The sequence below is a fragment of the Dipodomys merriami genome, unplaced genomic scaffold (genome assembly GCF_024711535.1).
Source record: "Dipodomys merriami isolate MVZ:Mamm:240054 unplaced genomic scaffold, mDipMer1.0.p SCAF_10, whole genome shotgun sequence".
NCBI classification, from domain to species: Eukaryota; Metazoa; Chordata; class Mammalia; order Rodentia; family Heteromyidae; genus Dipodomys; species Dipodomys merriami.
Window position 1 is genome coordinate 7,577,209 of NW_027202271.1, and position 16,135 is coordinate 7,593,343.

At 38.7% G+C, this 16,135-nt stretch overlaps 1 long non-coding RNA gene across 1 annotated transcript in view; it reads right to left on the minus strand.

Moving 5' to 3' along the window:
• Positions 1-16,135, minus strand: part of LOC138836286 (uncharacterized) — a 445,512-nt gene that overhangs the window by 66,948 nt on the left and 362,429 nt on the right. The window lies entirely within an intron of this gene.

The window sequence follows — 16,135 nt, forward strand, 5'->3', positions numbered from 1 at the left end:
TCTAGGAACTATCCTAGCAAATGTGGCTGTAATTTGAAAGGTAGGTTAATGGGGAAGAAAGGAGTGATTCTGAATCCCAGCAGTGGACTTAGTGGATATACATATCCATGGTCACGAACACACACAGAATAAGATTGTAACTATGGGATTGTGTAGGAGGTTTAGGAGGAGAGAGAGAGACAGGAAGATCATAAATAATTTCAAAATGCAGTGCAACTCTGTATGAAGACCACATAAGAAACTACAATGAAAGCAATTGACTAGGAAAAAGCAATAGAAAAAGTTACTCTGAGAAAAAAAATTTGCATATCAGAAATACTATAGTCAAAACCCTTGGTGAAATTAACACATCCTAAAAATAATGAATGATAGAAAAGTAAAACAAGCTTGGAGGGGAGGGTGGGCCCCAGTGAGAACACAAATGGAGGGTAAATGGAGGTAACCCGGGTGAATGGAGATGCATGGGGTCTACATCATTTAGAACATAGAACAATAAAAACCCATTGAAATTGTTGTAAAAAAGAGTATGGAGATTGGAGAAAGTGACAGACGCGGCAGGTTAATTGGAATGCATTGTACACAAGTGTGGAAATGTCACAATGAAACTCCCCTTTTACAGTTAATATATGCTAATAAAAATGCAATAAGTGAGGGGAGTAATTTTGTATTCCAAAAATTCTTTCACACCACACCATTTCAATAGCCCTCATGCTTAGTGATGTATCGTGCACAGTAGAGCAATATAAAATATCAAAATATGATAGCAATGGTTTTAACCATGAAATGGGCTATTACCGTATACAAAAAATTAAGGAGACTTGTTTACTCATAAGATATGATTTCTTTAATTACTGTTTTTCAGTCTAAGGTAGAATATTAATTTAATTGACATAAGCATGGATTCCTTAAAACTAGACTAGTGGTTGATGGTAAATGTAAGGTCCTGGAGAATTCTTGTGTATTTGAACATCCTAACTGGTACCAAGGACTAATCAGGAATTGAAAGCCTCAATATATAAAAAGGTGAGATTCACCCTTTTTTTTTTTTACTACATATCCTTCCCTGTTCTGAAGGAAACTAGAGAATCAGGGACTGGACCAAATATAGTAGACCTAGGCATCATGACAACAGCAATCATTTGGCAGCTATCAGAACCCACAAAGAGGAAATGGAGGCATGGTTCAAATGGTAGAGCATCAGCCATGAGCATAAAAGCCAACAGAGTATGCAAAGGCCCTGAGTTCAAGCTTCTATGGAAGGAGGGAAGGAAGGAATAAGGGAGGAAGGCAGGCAAAGTGAAAAATACGAGACCCTGAGTTCAAGCTCTAGTACCAAGAGAAAGACACAAAGAGAAAGAGACAGAGAGAAAGACAAAGACAGAGAGAGACAGAGACATGGAGACCAAGACAGAAACAGAGATGAGAGAGAGATAGAGACAGAAAGAGAGACACAGAGGAAGAAAGGGGATGGGGAGAGGGAGAGAGGGACAAAGGGAGAGAGGGAGACAGAGAGAGAGAGAGGGATAAGCAAACCACAAAGATCATTCTTCAGTGAGCATACCCCAAATCAGCAAAGAAATTCTGACTTTTCCTTTACCATTCTCCCTTCAGAAGGCATGACAGAATACACTAGTTTTTCAGATGACAACAAATGTGTGTCACAGCCTTCTTCCAAGGGGAAGTCAACCCTTTCTTCTGGAACAAGTGGATTCAAAACATAGGAAGAGGAGTGTGAATGTGGTTTAGTGGTGGGGTGCTTGCCTAGCCTGCATAAAGCCCTGGGTTTGATTCCTCAGTACCACATACACAGAAAAAGCCAGAAGTGGCACTGTGGCTCAGGTGGTATGTGCTAGCCTCGAGCAAAAGACGAGCAAAAGAAGCTCAGGGACAATGCCCAGGTCCTGAGTTCAAGCCCCAGGACTGGCATAAAAAAAAAAAAAAAGAAGCTATTGCATTAAATGTTTCAGAATGAAGCTTGTAACCTTCACAGGGTCCTCTCTTCCAGCTGTGTTCACTTCTACTATAATGACTCTGGAGAACAGCACTGACTCATTTTAGATGATGACTACATAACTACTCATTTATACTTAATGAGTTTATCCACCAGGTACAGTATGAACTCTAAACAAATGGTGTCATTGAATCATACGTGTCAATAAATTCGAACACTAAACTGATCCCACCTAGCAAAGGTAATGATAAGCTGTGAGGACAAGAAAGCTGTGTCTAATTAATGAAAATGCCCTTTGTGTTTTCTAATGGTTGAAACATTAACTTGAAAATGGCTTTCTCTGAAATCATTTACAGACAAGCACTCTTTAATGGGAAAACAATTTAAATTTATGTGCAATTAAACTACAATTATTTGATTAACTTTATTAAATTCTTGTTGATTTTACATTCTGGATGAAGTGTGTCATTTTTTTAAAAGTTCATAGGTCGTTGTTTTAAATTTTTCAGCCTCAGGATTCAATTGACCTCCTTTGGTGCCCAGTAGATAGGAGTTGGGTTGACTGGGATTCATTTCACTGTTTCTTTCTGTAATGATAATCTTATTTTCATCTCCAAGAGGTCCCTGAATAAATTTAGTAGCAGAATGCAAGTGTTTCTCTGCCGGTTGTGTTTAACTAAAATTATGGACATCATCTGACCAAAGGAAAGCTCCACTCAACTAGGCAAAATCCATGATGTATGTTCTGACTTAATTAGGTAGTACTAACCACTCAAAGAATTCTCACAAAGCATGAAAGATTTATTGAAGAAAAGGAAGACAGAGATTCAAATCTATAATCTAAATTTTTATATTGAGAAATTAAGGGGGATAAAAAGGAAGTAGAAGTGTAACTTACATGGTAGAACCCTAGCCTTGAGTGAAAAAGCCAAACAAAAGCATGAAGCCCTAAGCTCACACACCAGATTTGGCACCAAAAAAAGAACAAATAAAATGTATGAAAATGGAGGGGGCTGTATACAAATCTCTAGAGACTATATCACAGCAGGGCTTGAGTAAGACAGCATTATGGAAAATAGCAGATACCACCAGCAGAAAAAGGAAACAATAAAGACAACAACAATAACTTAAGCAGATAAAAAGAAACTCAGAGAAATAGATGACACTAAAAGATGACTCTTTGAGAGGGTCAATATAATTTATAAATCTCAATCTGTTGTCAAGAAAAAAAGAAACAATATAAATTACCAATATCAGAAAACAAACAGGATATTCCTTACTGACATTACAGTGTTAATAAGGTAATAAATATCATACGAAAAGCCAATGAATGCTCAGAAATTCAGTGACTTAGATAAAATGAGCCAGTTCTTGAACAGCAAATGGATAATATGAATAGTCCTATTTAAAAAATTGAATTTGTAATTAAAAGCTCTCCAACAACAACAAAAACCTCTAGGACCAGATGATTTCATTGAAAACTCTATCAAACATTTAAAGAAGAATCAATATAAAGTTTATATAATACTGTGCAGCAAATAGAATGGAAGGCAGGACCCTCAAACAAATCTCATCATCAAGGAACAATTACAGTAATACCAAAACAAAATATTAAAAAAAATTACGGACTAGCATGCTTCATGAAAAAACAATAACAAAATGAATACAAATTAAGAAAACATTAAGAAACTATTATTTAGGTAATATTACTATTTATGTAATAATATATTATGACATAGTAAGTCTTTCCTGGAAATGCAAGGCTGAGTCAATATTTTTAAAACAGATTAAAGAACTCAAAGGATTATTTAAATCTGTGCAAGAAAAAATAACAAAATACAACCATTATTCATGAAAGATAATAATGCTCAGTAAGCTCAGAATGATAAGAAACTTCCATATCCTAATAAAGAGAATCTAAGAAACATACATCTAATATTACAATTAACCAAAAAGTATAAATGTTTTCTAAATTAAAGTGAGAATGTCTCTATCTAATAATTTTTAGACAGTATCATAAAGAAGTGCAAAAAGGCAATAAAAAGAAATTTAAAAGTATAATTGATTAAAAAATAAAATTTTCAGTTGAAGCTATGATTGTCTATGAAGATTATTTGTACAGAAAATTCCAAATAAGCTACAAGAAACTTTTTTAGAAACTGCAACTGCATTTAACAAGGTTATAAGATACAAAGTAAATGTTAAAAATTCAAGTGTATTTCTACTATACTACTATTTGACAATAAGCAACTGGAAATGAAATTTTTATAAAAGTGCCCTTTAACATAGCATCAAAAATGAAACTCATAGGTATGATCTACTCAGAACTAGTCTGTTAAAAGCTATAAAATATTGATAAAAATGAACATATATGTATCCTTGAAAGAATATCTATATATGTATCCTTGAAAGAGTATATCTATACCCTTAAAAGAGGATATCTCTCTCACACTCTATATCTATGTGTCTATCTACACATCAACAGTATTAGGTTTGCACGCAGGTCCTGGCTTGGCTTATTTGCTCAGCTGGCACTATACCACTTGAGTCATGCCTCCAAACCAGCTTACATTGGTTATTTTGGAGATAAAGTCGCACAGACTTTTCTGCCCAGGATGATTTTGAACTGTGATCCACTAGATCTCAATCTCCTGAGTAGCTAGGATTACAGACAGGTGTGAGCCACCAGTTAAAACTCATTATGTTTAATATAACAATTCTCCTAAAACTGACCTATAAATTCAATACAAGCTCATTCCAACTACCAACAAAATTGTTTGCAATTACTGACAAGCTATTTCTAAAATATTTATCAAAATAAAAGATCTTACAGGAGAAAATTAATTTTGAAAGTTGGAGAACTCATACTACCCAATTTAAAGACTTTTTGTAAAGGTACAGTAGGCAAACTAGTGCAGAACCAACATCCATACAAATAAGGTCAACTTATTTTTGACTAGGCCAAGAAGAACTCAAGGAATAAAAAGATCATCTATGAGTTGAACAGTAACCCACAAATGTAATCCTAGGTACCTCAGAGACTGAGATTGGTAGGGTCAGAATTTGAGGTCATTCCAGGCAAGAAGTGATATATCACTTTAAAAAAAAACCAACAAAAACAGCAAAAAAGACTTGAGTGGTAGAATACCTATCTAGCAAGTTCCACCTACCAAGTTCAAACCTCAGTATCACCAAAAATACAAACATTGTACAAAAATCTTTAAGTGATCTTAGAACAATTTAAAATGCAAAAAAGAAGCTTCAGAATGAGTTAACATATGTAAAAAAGCTCCAAGGTACATTTTGCAGCACATACAAAATGGATCATAGATTTAAATGAGAAACATCAATCTCCAAAACGTTTTTTAATAATTAGGTATCAATCTCTCTATTTTTTTTGTTGGTTGTGGAGCATGGGTGCTGTCTCTCAGCTCTTCAGCTCAAGGCTAGAGCTCTACCACTTGAGTCACAAGGCCACTTTCCAGCTTTTTTTCTGCTTATGTGGTGCTGAGGACTTGAACCCAGGGCCTCATACATACGAGGCAAGCACTCTACCACTGAGCCACCTTCCCAGCCCCTATATATATCTCTATTTTCAGAGTGAGGCAAAGAATTTTAGGTACGGCTCAGAAATTATTAACTATGATAAAACTGATTAGCCAGGTGCTGATGGCTCACGCCTATAATCCTAGCTACTCAGGAGTTTGAGATCTGAGGATCACAGTTCAAAGCCAGCCCGTGCAGGTAAGCCCGTGAGACTCATCTCCAATTAACTACCAGAAAATCAGAAGTGGAGGTATGGCTCAAGTGGTAGAGCTCTCGCCTTGAGCTGAAGAGCTGAGGGACAGTGCCCAGGCTCAGAGTTCAAGCCCCATGACCAAAAAAAAAAAAAAAGCAGAAGTGCATTCCACATAGTGTTGGAGGCTAAATCCTCAGATAACCGGACTCCAGTCACTGAGGACTCTTTTATTAAAGTCACTGATCCCACAGGACACTGGTGGCTCTCCCTTATAATCCTAGTTACTCAGAAGGCTGAGATCTAGAGGATCATGATTTGAAGCTGGCCCAGGAAGAAGACTCCATCTCCAAAATAACCAGCAAAAATCTGGGCTAGCAAATACACTGAGCAAAACCCCCATACTCCGGGGTGGGGGGTGGAGACACAAGTAAAACATTCCATTCAAGTGGGTTCTGTCCTCATGAGCTAACTGCCTCCCCATCCCCACCTCCTAACACCATGAGAGGATTTCAACACACCATTTAGAGAGAGGAGAGGGATGAACACAAAGTTAAGACATTGTTGTGGTAAAGACAAGACACAGACTGCAATTCACACATCTAACAAAGGATCCATTAACAGAACAGATAAAGAACTACTCTCAAAACTCAAAAGCAAAGTTAGTCAATTTTGGTTGTTTTGTTTTATTGAAACAGGGTCTCACTATGCATTCCAAGCAGGCCTCAAACTTTTGATCTTCCTGCCTCAGCCTCTTAACTGCTAGGGTAACAGGTATGCATCACCATACGCTCAACTCAGCTTTTAAAATGAAAATTATCCATAGATACTTTGCTAAAGATACCACAGGGGTAATAATTAAGCATAGCAAAGGATAATCCAGGTAGTCATTTTAGAAATACAAGCTAAAATACAATGAAAGAAAAAAAAGAAAGAAAAAAGAAATAACGTCATATAATACCTCCTGTTGTCACTGTACTTGATTTTAGTACCCTGTGTAAAATATCAGAATTGATCTGAATTAGGGAAGGGAAGGGGAACAACAAAATGGTGAGACAAAGGACAAAGGGTAAACCAGTGCAACAGCGCTAGTCACAAGACAATATTTTGGAAATGAACTTTACAACTTGTGGGGGGAGGAGGGCAGAGGGGGAAGGGTAAGTGGGAGAAAAACAAGGGAGGGGGTACCAATGTTCAACAAGAAATGTTCTCACTACCTTATGTGTAACTGTAACCCCTCTGTACATCACCTTGACAATAAAATTAAATTTAAAAAATACAATGAAATAAACACACTACTGCACACCTATTTGACTAGGTAACAGAGACAAAACAGACAAGTGCAAATGCCAATATGTACACAAAACAATCGTAACTCTCCTATATATTGCTGATAGAACTGTGAAACAGTATTCACTTTGTAATTTAAGAAGATACACTAAAGTTAAGCACTGATTGCCAAATGACCCAGAAATTACTTAAGAAGAAAACTACATTCACACTAAAATCCATGTAAGAATGAATTTAACAACTTTATTTACAATTATTTAAAAGTTAAAAATCAAGACATTTGTGAATGGACAAGCAAATTACCAGAAATAGTAAAGAATGTGCTGATTCACAGGACATGCACCTCAAGCAAAGCCAGACTCAAATGCCATGCTCTTGGGTTTCCATTTTGAACAGGCAAAACAATATGAACAAGCAACCAATCAGGTTTGTTCTTTTTTGCCACAGGCTGAGAGTTGCAGTTGACTGCCCAGCATAAAAAATGTTTGGGGTCTTGAGGGGTATGGGATTACAGTAATGGTCATAGGACTTTATGCATTTGTCAAGATTGTAGAACTGTACACCAAACAGGGTCAATTTCACTACATGCCAATTCAAAGTAAATCACATCTTTAGAAAGTTAGATTTGCTCAATTTCTCCTTCATTTTATATTTCCATTTACCTCATTTTCCCCTAAAGGAAAAACAAAAACCCTTACAAATCCATCACTACCAATGATTCTCCTTTGCTTCCAGTTTTATCATTTTCATTGTCTTGTCTTTGATTTTAGTTCTCCCTCCACTTTATTATCTTTAAGTAATGGTATAAAGAGGTTTCCATTCAACATGTCAGTCTAGATGTGCAATGTTTTTTGATCAATACATCACTCTGTTTATCAGTCTCCCACATCTCTCCCAACCTTATCCCTCGCTTCGATTTTCCTGGTTTCAGAGGTACCCACTTTCAATTGCTTGCTACATTCTGCTAATTCTTTCTGATCAAGCATTGTTGCCTCCTCCTTTGTTTCCCCTTCCCATCCCTTCCCATTTCTCCTCTCCAAGCCCCCCCTCGCCAAAGTTGAAAAGTTCATTTTCCACATAACATCTTGTACATCTCATTGTTGCAATGGGTCCACCTGTATCCCTATTTAAACAATTTGTTTTTTTCCCTTCCCCTCCACAAATTATACCAACATCAAATACAGTGAAAACAGGGGTTATACCATGGGGAAGAGACATACAAAGCAACAAAGAAATCATCTTATAAATAGGAACAACAGCAAGAAAGAAAAAACATAGTTTTCTTTCATTAATCCAATTGTTATATCCCATTAGCCATTGTACTTGCCTAAGGCCAAGTTTCTATAGTACTGTGTTTAAATATTTTCTTTCTTCTCATCAGAATTGTGCTGTTTTCCCTTTCCTAACATTTCTCTCTAGTGCTTCAAAATTATTGATTACCCTACATACCATTTTCCATATTCCTGCCTTTAAAACCTTCCTTCATTCCAGACAAACTAATAAAAATGACAAAATTAATATCTACTGTTCAATCATTTATTATTTTCTAAGCTCCACGGTAAACGATTTTTTATTATTTCTACCCAATTCTGTCTGACAGCAATCCCATGACGTGGGTGGAGCCCCACTTTACAAATGAGAAAACTATGGTCCAAGTAGTAATTAAGCTTTATAAGACATCAGAAAAATGGTTAAACTAGAATTCAAACCAAATTCCTTGAATTCCAGGTCCAGTCCTGTTAGCACTTAATCTTTAATACTCTTAACACTTAGTCTTTAAAGTCCTTAAAATTTACTTCCTTTGCTATCCCCCCCTCTCAAAACCTTTCCTCTTTGAAGATTACCTTCTTATAGGTAAGCAGAGTGACACATGCCTGCCATCCCAGCTACAGGGGAGGCTATGAAGAGGAAGAGCATCGTCAACCCAGAGAGACAACATCTCAGCAACAAGAAAAATGCTGAACCTGCTGTCCCATATGTGTCATTCTAGCTACAAGAGCAGCATAAAAATATAATGACCAAAGCAAATAGTAAAAACTACCTTCGAAATAAGCAAAAGGGTACAATTGAATATCACCATCTTAAGATAAGCCAAACTCAAAAAGACAGATATCATATGCTTTTACTCATTTCATAAAAAGCTAAATACCTACATACATAAAATAAAACCCAAAATACACACATAATTCAACATACATATGCACATGCATATATACCTATATATGACACATCCATACTTATGTACATATATACATACAACAGGATTCTAATTACAGGACTATTTAAGGAGATGAGAGGAAAAGAAAGATGGAGGGTGAATAATTTTGAAATACATGGCAACTGTTTATGAAAACAGCACAAAAAACTCAATGAAAGCTGATTAACAGAGTATTGCAGAGATGGGAAATAGGAAGCAATAAAGACAAGGTTATTCTGAGCAAAATATATGCATGAAACCTTTTTGGTGCAATTAGTAAACAGAAAAAAAAAATTTTTTAAGAATGATAGGAGGCTGGTGGCTCACTCCTGTAGTCCTGGCTACTCAGGAGGCTGAGATCTGAGGATCACGGTTTGAAGCCAGCTGGGGCAGGAAAGTCCATGAGACTCTCCTCTTCTATAAACCACTCAAAAAATCCAGAAGTGGTGCTGTGGCTCAAATGGTATAGCACTAGCCTTGAGAAAAAGAAACTCAGGAACAGTGCCCAGGGCCTGAGTTCAACCCCTGGTACCAGCATGGGGGGAAGGGGGAGGGAAGATAAGTTTTCTTGCCTCTAATCACACATTGTTCCACAATTATGTTGTAAGATGTCTCATAGGCATAAACTTCCTCTGCCCCCAGCCCACAATTGAATTTAATCACAGGAGAAAGGAGCACTGCTTTGTGAGCATCTATTACATGCCTGGCAGTGAGCGAGAGGTCTCTATGTCCAGGAGCTCTCATCAAATGGCCCAAGAGCAGAGTGCTTTCTCTTTTTAGTTCTAACCTTTCCCCCCATCTCCCCGGGGTTCCTATGCCCCATCCCATGCTTTCAGGATGGAAAGGTAGCGCTTTGGTTTGCCCTAGTCACAGACACACAACACCTGAAAGTCGTCGGAAGGCCAGCACAGATTTTATGCTAGAAAACTGCTAATGATGCCATCAGGCCCAGTGTCCTTCAAGGGAGACATGAGCGTTGGAAACAAACATGCACAAGCTGCAAACCATTGTCATCAGAAAGTAAAGGCTGCAAGGCGGGAAGCGAGCCAAGCTCAAGGTCTCGACGGTTGTAAGGAAGGGTTGGGATTACCAGTGGAAATCAAACTAGCCTAGCAGCTGGATGAGCTCATCTGCACAATGAGCTTTGCTGGCTGATCACCACAGGGCCCCGAGAAATTAAGCAGACCCACAAATTACCTGCAGAACATTCTGGCTAGACGTTAGGAAGTTGAAATTAATTGCTCGAAAATAAATGAACAAATGGGGTAGGGCCAAGAATCACCTCATTAGTATTCTGCAACACTGCTATCTTTTTTGAAGAAAAGCAGAGAGGGCTGGAGAGAAAAAAGGAGAAACAATAGGAGGTAGGGAGGGGAGAGGAACTGAGAAGAATAATGAGAGAATTCATTGTGAGGACTTTCTGGGCACCCAGTTTATCAGACTGGTCACAGAATTTCTGAGAGTGGCAAAGTTCAAGGTGTGTGCGTGCACTGTACCCATGCTTTCAGAAGCCCAGATGTCAAGTCATATGCAAAACACAAATCGATTAATCACACAAACCTGTTCTCTTTATTCCCCAACTTCAAGTTAGCTTCATTCAGGTGTTTTTCTTTGGCAAGAAACAGGGAAATGGAGAGAAACAGTGCCCAACAGGTGCACCACTCAAACATGTTCATCCGTGGCTTTTTTCCAGCAAATGCTACAAGGCATAATTATATTTTTTTCTTAACGCACTCCCCCCCCCACAGTTCATAATGCTATTCAGCCTTTAAAACCATGCCTCCAAAATGTAACACTCGTGGAGCCATTTAGACAGCCTTTTGATAAGAGCCATGTAGATTATGACATCAAGAGATGGCCAGACAATGTGCTCTAGACTGAATATTTGTTTCCTCTCACTCCCAAGTTCATATGCTGAAGCCCTACCCCTCATTTGGATGGTAGAAGGACACAGGGTCATTGAGAGGTGAGTAGCTCACGAGAATCAAGCCTATGTGAAGAGAATTTGTGCCCTTCTTAAGAGACAAGCAAAGACTGTGTTCTTTCTCCTCTCTTCTTCCAAATTTTTGCTAGTGCACTGGGCTGTGAGAAGTGAATATGGTTTAAGCCAGGAAGTGTAAGGTGATTTGTTTGTTCAACTCACTGAACAGACACATGGCCAGCCAGAGACAGTCCACTGCATGCTTTATGTATGTAATTCTAAGAGCAGACTGGCTTACCTGACAAAGCGGAAGGGTCCATGGGGCCAGCTGCAGCCCCGTCCAAGAATCAGAAAGTTTCCTAAACAAAGAACCAACCAGCCCAGTCTGAGGTGAAAAGCCTGAAACTCATCCCTACAAGTTCCAATTCAAGGACTTGAGAGTCTGGTGTCCTTAAGAGAGCTGGGGCGGCAGTGGCAGCAAAACCCACTGCTCAAGGAGGGCCAGGGTGCCTCCTTCCATCCGCTTTTTGACCCCTCTGGGCCTGCAGCCCAGGCATTCAGAGTGGGGCTTCCCCCTCAATTGGCTGGTTCACACTTCAATTATCTTCGAAACCAGCCCTCACTGACACATCCAGAATGCAATTCAACTTCCTAGGTATCTCTCAATCCAATCAAGTTGATGATTAGAAGTAACCAGCACAGCACCCAAGAGTCATGTTATCATTGTCTACTTAAATCTTTCTGAAAACCCATACAGTCTGACCTTTGCAGTCCAATGACACTAGCTTTTGCGGGAGCACTGGCATTCATTCCAGTTCCCAAAGCCCTTCACAGATGTTACCCAAATCCTTAAACCTCAAAGTCAAGCTAGTAGTACAATTTGGTTTCCTTCCTTTGAGAGACAGAGTCTTTACTGTTTCTCACAAGGTGGTCAGGTGTGATAACTTGTGTGTGTGCCAGTACTGGGGTTTGAACTCTGGCCTCCTGCTCTCATTTGGCTTATGGACTCAAGACTCGTGCTCTACCACTTGAGCCATACCTTCATTTCTGACATTTTGCTGGTTAACTGAAGATAAAGAATCTGACAGACTTTCCTGGGCAGGCTGGCTTCGATACAAGAACCAGAGATCTTAGCTTCCTAAGTAGCTAATAGTAATGCAGGCATGAGTCACCAGCACCTGACTTAATACTTCTTTATATGATGCATTTGAGAAACTTCCAGCTACAAACCTGTTCCTCATTCTGGGTCCTGGAAATACACCTTTCCAGGAGCTTTGAGCCAGCAACACTGAATTCCATTTAGCATAATTGTCCTTCAACCATCTTTATGTTACTTAACAAGACCACACAACACCTTAAGGTTACCCTTCAAAACTTTCTGTTATCTTTATGTTCCTCTTATTTCCTTCATATTTCAAAGATCCAGTTGGCTAGTATTTTGCTCACGATTTTCTTTTACAATCACAAAATATAGCTGCATGCTAGCAGGAATCCCCTCCAAGGCAAAAATATTCTCATTGGCCCATGGCTTATTTTGGATAAGGATCTCTGCTTTATTTGTATCTTGTAACATAAAAGTGAGTGTCTTTTTTTCCATATAGAGCAAAAGTATTGTCACTATAACTTAAAGAACAAAGATTTTGAAGTGAGAAAGAAATTATTAGCAGATACACATTGAGAATCTGTTAGCACAGTGGGCGCTCTAGGGTATGAAATGACCCCTTGGAATGAGTAAGAATGGGTACCACAGTGTAGATGTTTTCCTCCTTTGTTTATTTTAACAAAGGTAGACTCTTGACTCACACCTGTAATCCTAGCTACTCAAGAGGCTGAGATCTGAGAATCATGGTTCGAAGCCAGCCCAGACAGGAGACTCTTATGAGACTCTTATCTCCAATTAACCACCAAAAAAGCTTGATAGTACCGAAAGTTTGAGTTGAAGCCCAGCAGCCTCTCTTTCACACACACAAAACCTCACAGAATACAAAGAATTCCTACTCATCCTTTGATTCCCATGCTGTAATACACTAAGCTCTTTCCTAAAACAGCATCTCATTTAATCTCAACAGTGATCTGTAAGGTAAGTATTAATATGTTCATTATCAAAAGTGGACCGAAGCCCTCTCAGGTTAGATTTGCCCAAGATCTCTCTGTTCCCTCTCTGTCTCTGCCTCTGTCTCTGTCTGTCTACCTCTTTCTCTCTCTCACACACACACACACACACACACACATACACACACACTTGGCTACCAGGTGAGTTCCTTTGGTGGGAGCAGGTGTGGGGAGGGTGGAAGGGAGGAGGGGAAGGTGGGCTGATGCTATTCATCCTTACACTTGAACACCAGGACAATATCCAGCCTACAATAGGTGGGAGAAACTCAGTCGGCAAGGAATCAATTAAGGGGGAAAAAAAAGAAACAGTTCTAAATGCACTCTCATTTATTTAACCAAATATTGTGACTTCTTAAAAGGAATGCAATATTCTGAATCACAATGTTAACTTTAGATATCTTCTATTAAGAAAAATAAAAAGGATCCTCTGCACAGGTAGAGGCCTTCCCATTATTCTACCAAGGTCACAGTTTCCTTTTCCACACTGCTCGATGCTTTTCGTTTTTATATTAGCTTTGTGCTGAAAATTGAAATTGGAATATTAGAACTCAGTCGGGGAGCACACTAATTTAATTAAATATTAAAAGCCAGCTGGTTTTATGTTATGTGGGCAAATTAGAGAATTAATGATTTGGTACACTTTCTTGTTCCTGTCAAGCTACAAGAACATGAAGAATAGCTCATTCATACCCAGTTACAAAAGGTGAGATTGAAAAATTAAGTCTGCCCTATTAAAGTATTTCCACCTAAAGTCTTTTGAGAATAAGGTAACTTACTTATTTATAAAATGCCTCAAAAGGCAGTAGCTCCTGAGACAACAATAGGAAAGAACCCAAGAGACTGCACTGGTGTGTGTGTGTGTGTGTGTGTGTGTGTGTGTGTGTGTGTGTGTGTGTGTGTGTGTGTGTGTGTGTCTGTGTGTGTGTGTGTGTGTGTGTGTGTGTGTGTGTGTGTGTGTGTGTGTGTGTGTGTGTGTGTCTCTACCACTTGAGCCACACCACCATGTCTAAATCGTTTATAGTTAATTGGAGATAAGAGTCTCATAGACTGTCTTACCTGAGCTGATTTCAAACCACAATCTTGAGGTCTCTGCTTCCTGAATAGCTAGGACTACAGGTGCTGGGTGCCTGTCTAGTACAATTTCTGTAATCACGTTTCAGACAGGAATGCCATCAATGACAGGTTATACCTTTTCCCCCAGAGATTCGTGATGTTGCTGCTCTTGAAGGAAACTCCTTTCAGTACTTTCATACAGTATTGCAATCAGCTTGGCTTGGCTACCATGAGAATTTAAGGGGATGAAAGTTCGGGTAATTTAGAGTCATTAGTTGGAATACATTTCTTAGGATTTCCCATGTCTCCACTTTCTTTAAGTACAAGCCTATAATTTGGGGTTTTTTTTTCATAATTTTTTTCTTGGTTGGTATTGTACTTGTCTGCTTGCTTGCTTGGCTTGCTCTACCACTTAAGCCTCAATTCTAGTCTGGCTTTTGCTGATTGTTCTGGAGAAGTTTTATGTAAATTTTCTGCCTGGGCTGGCTTTGAATCATGATCCTCCAGATCGAAGCCTCTGAGTAGCTAGGATAACAGAGGATAACAGATGGGAACTACCAGTGATTCAATGGTTCGACATTTTTAAAGAAAAATGCCCCAGAGTCGGGTGGCTCAGGCCTGTAATCCTAGCTACTCAGGAGGCTGAGAGCTGAAGATCTCAGTTCCAAGCCAGCCTAGATAAGAGAGTACATGAGATTCTTTTTTTTTTTTAAGTTCTTTTTAATGTCCTAGGTATTGATCTCAGATTCTTTATGGCTCTAGAAATGGTGAACACTTTAAGTGCTTGAGATTATAAAAAGTAACAGTAGATAAAGTGGGGTGACAGATCTGCAGATTTTGATCACCTCAGAATCTTTTTTTTTTTCCAATGGACAACTCCTCTTCCTTTTATTTAGCTTTATGACTTGTTCATATTTTTTTAAATTTTATTTTATTTTATTTGAGAACATACTGTACAGAGGGGCTACAATTACATGGGCAGGATAATGCATACATTTCTTACCAAGCATTGCAGCCTCCTCCTTTGTTTACCCTTCACCTCCCTTCCCAGCCTCCCCCCTCCCCCCACCCAATTATACCCCCCTTGCCCCCCCACACCGACATTGTAAAGCTGGTTTTGACATGACATTTTGTACTTCTCATTGTTGCAACAGGTCCACCTGAATCCTTAAACGACTTGTTTGTCCCCATCTCCTCCACATGTTATACTGACATCAAATATAGTGAAAGCGGGGGTTACACTGTGGGGGAGGGACATACAAAGCAACAAAGAAATAATCTTATAAATGCGTTAGAAACACATGCATGAAAGAAACGAAAACATTAAAATACATATTTAAGGGTTCATTTTCCTAACATCACATTATCTGACCTTTTCCGCTTGACTCATACCTATACTAGATATTGCAAATAAGGGAAACCATGGGACCTATGCTTCTTTAGGCCTGGCTTACTTCACTTAATATAATTTTTTCCAAACCTTTCCATTTCCTAACAAATGGGGAAATGTCATTCTTTCTGATGGAGGCATAGAATTCCATTGTGTATATATACCACATTTTCTTGATCCATTCATCTACTGAGGGGCATCTGGGTTGGTTCCATATCTTAGCTATGGTAAATAATGCTGCAATAAACATAGTTGTGCTGGTAGCTTTAGTGTGGTCTTGTTTGTAAACATTTGGGTAAATGCCCAAAAGTGGGATTGCTGGATCATAGGGGAGATCTATGTGAAGTCTTTTGAGGAACCTCCATACTGCTTTCCAAAGTGGTTGAACAAGTTTACATTCCCACCAACAATGAAGTAAGGTTCCTTTCTGTCCACATCCCCTGATCACCTCAGAATCTTGTACATTGTTTTTTACTTTTATTTGC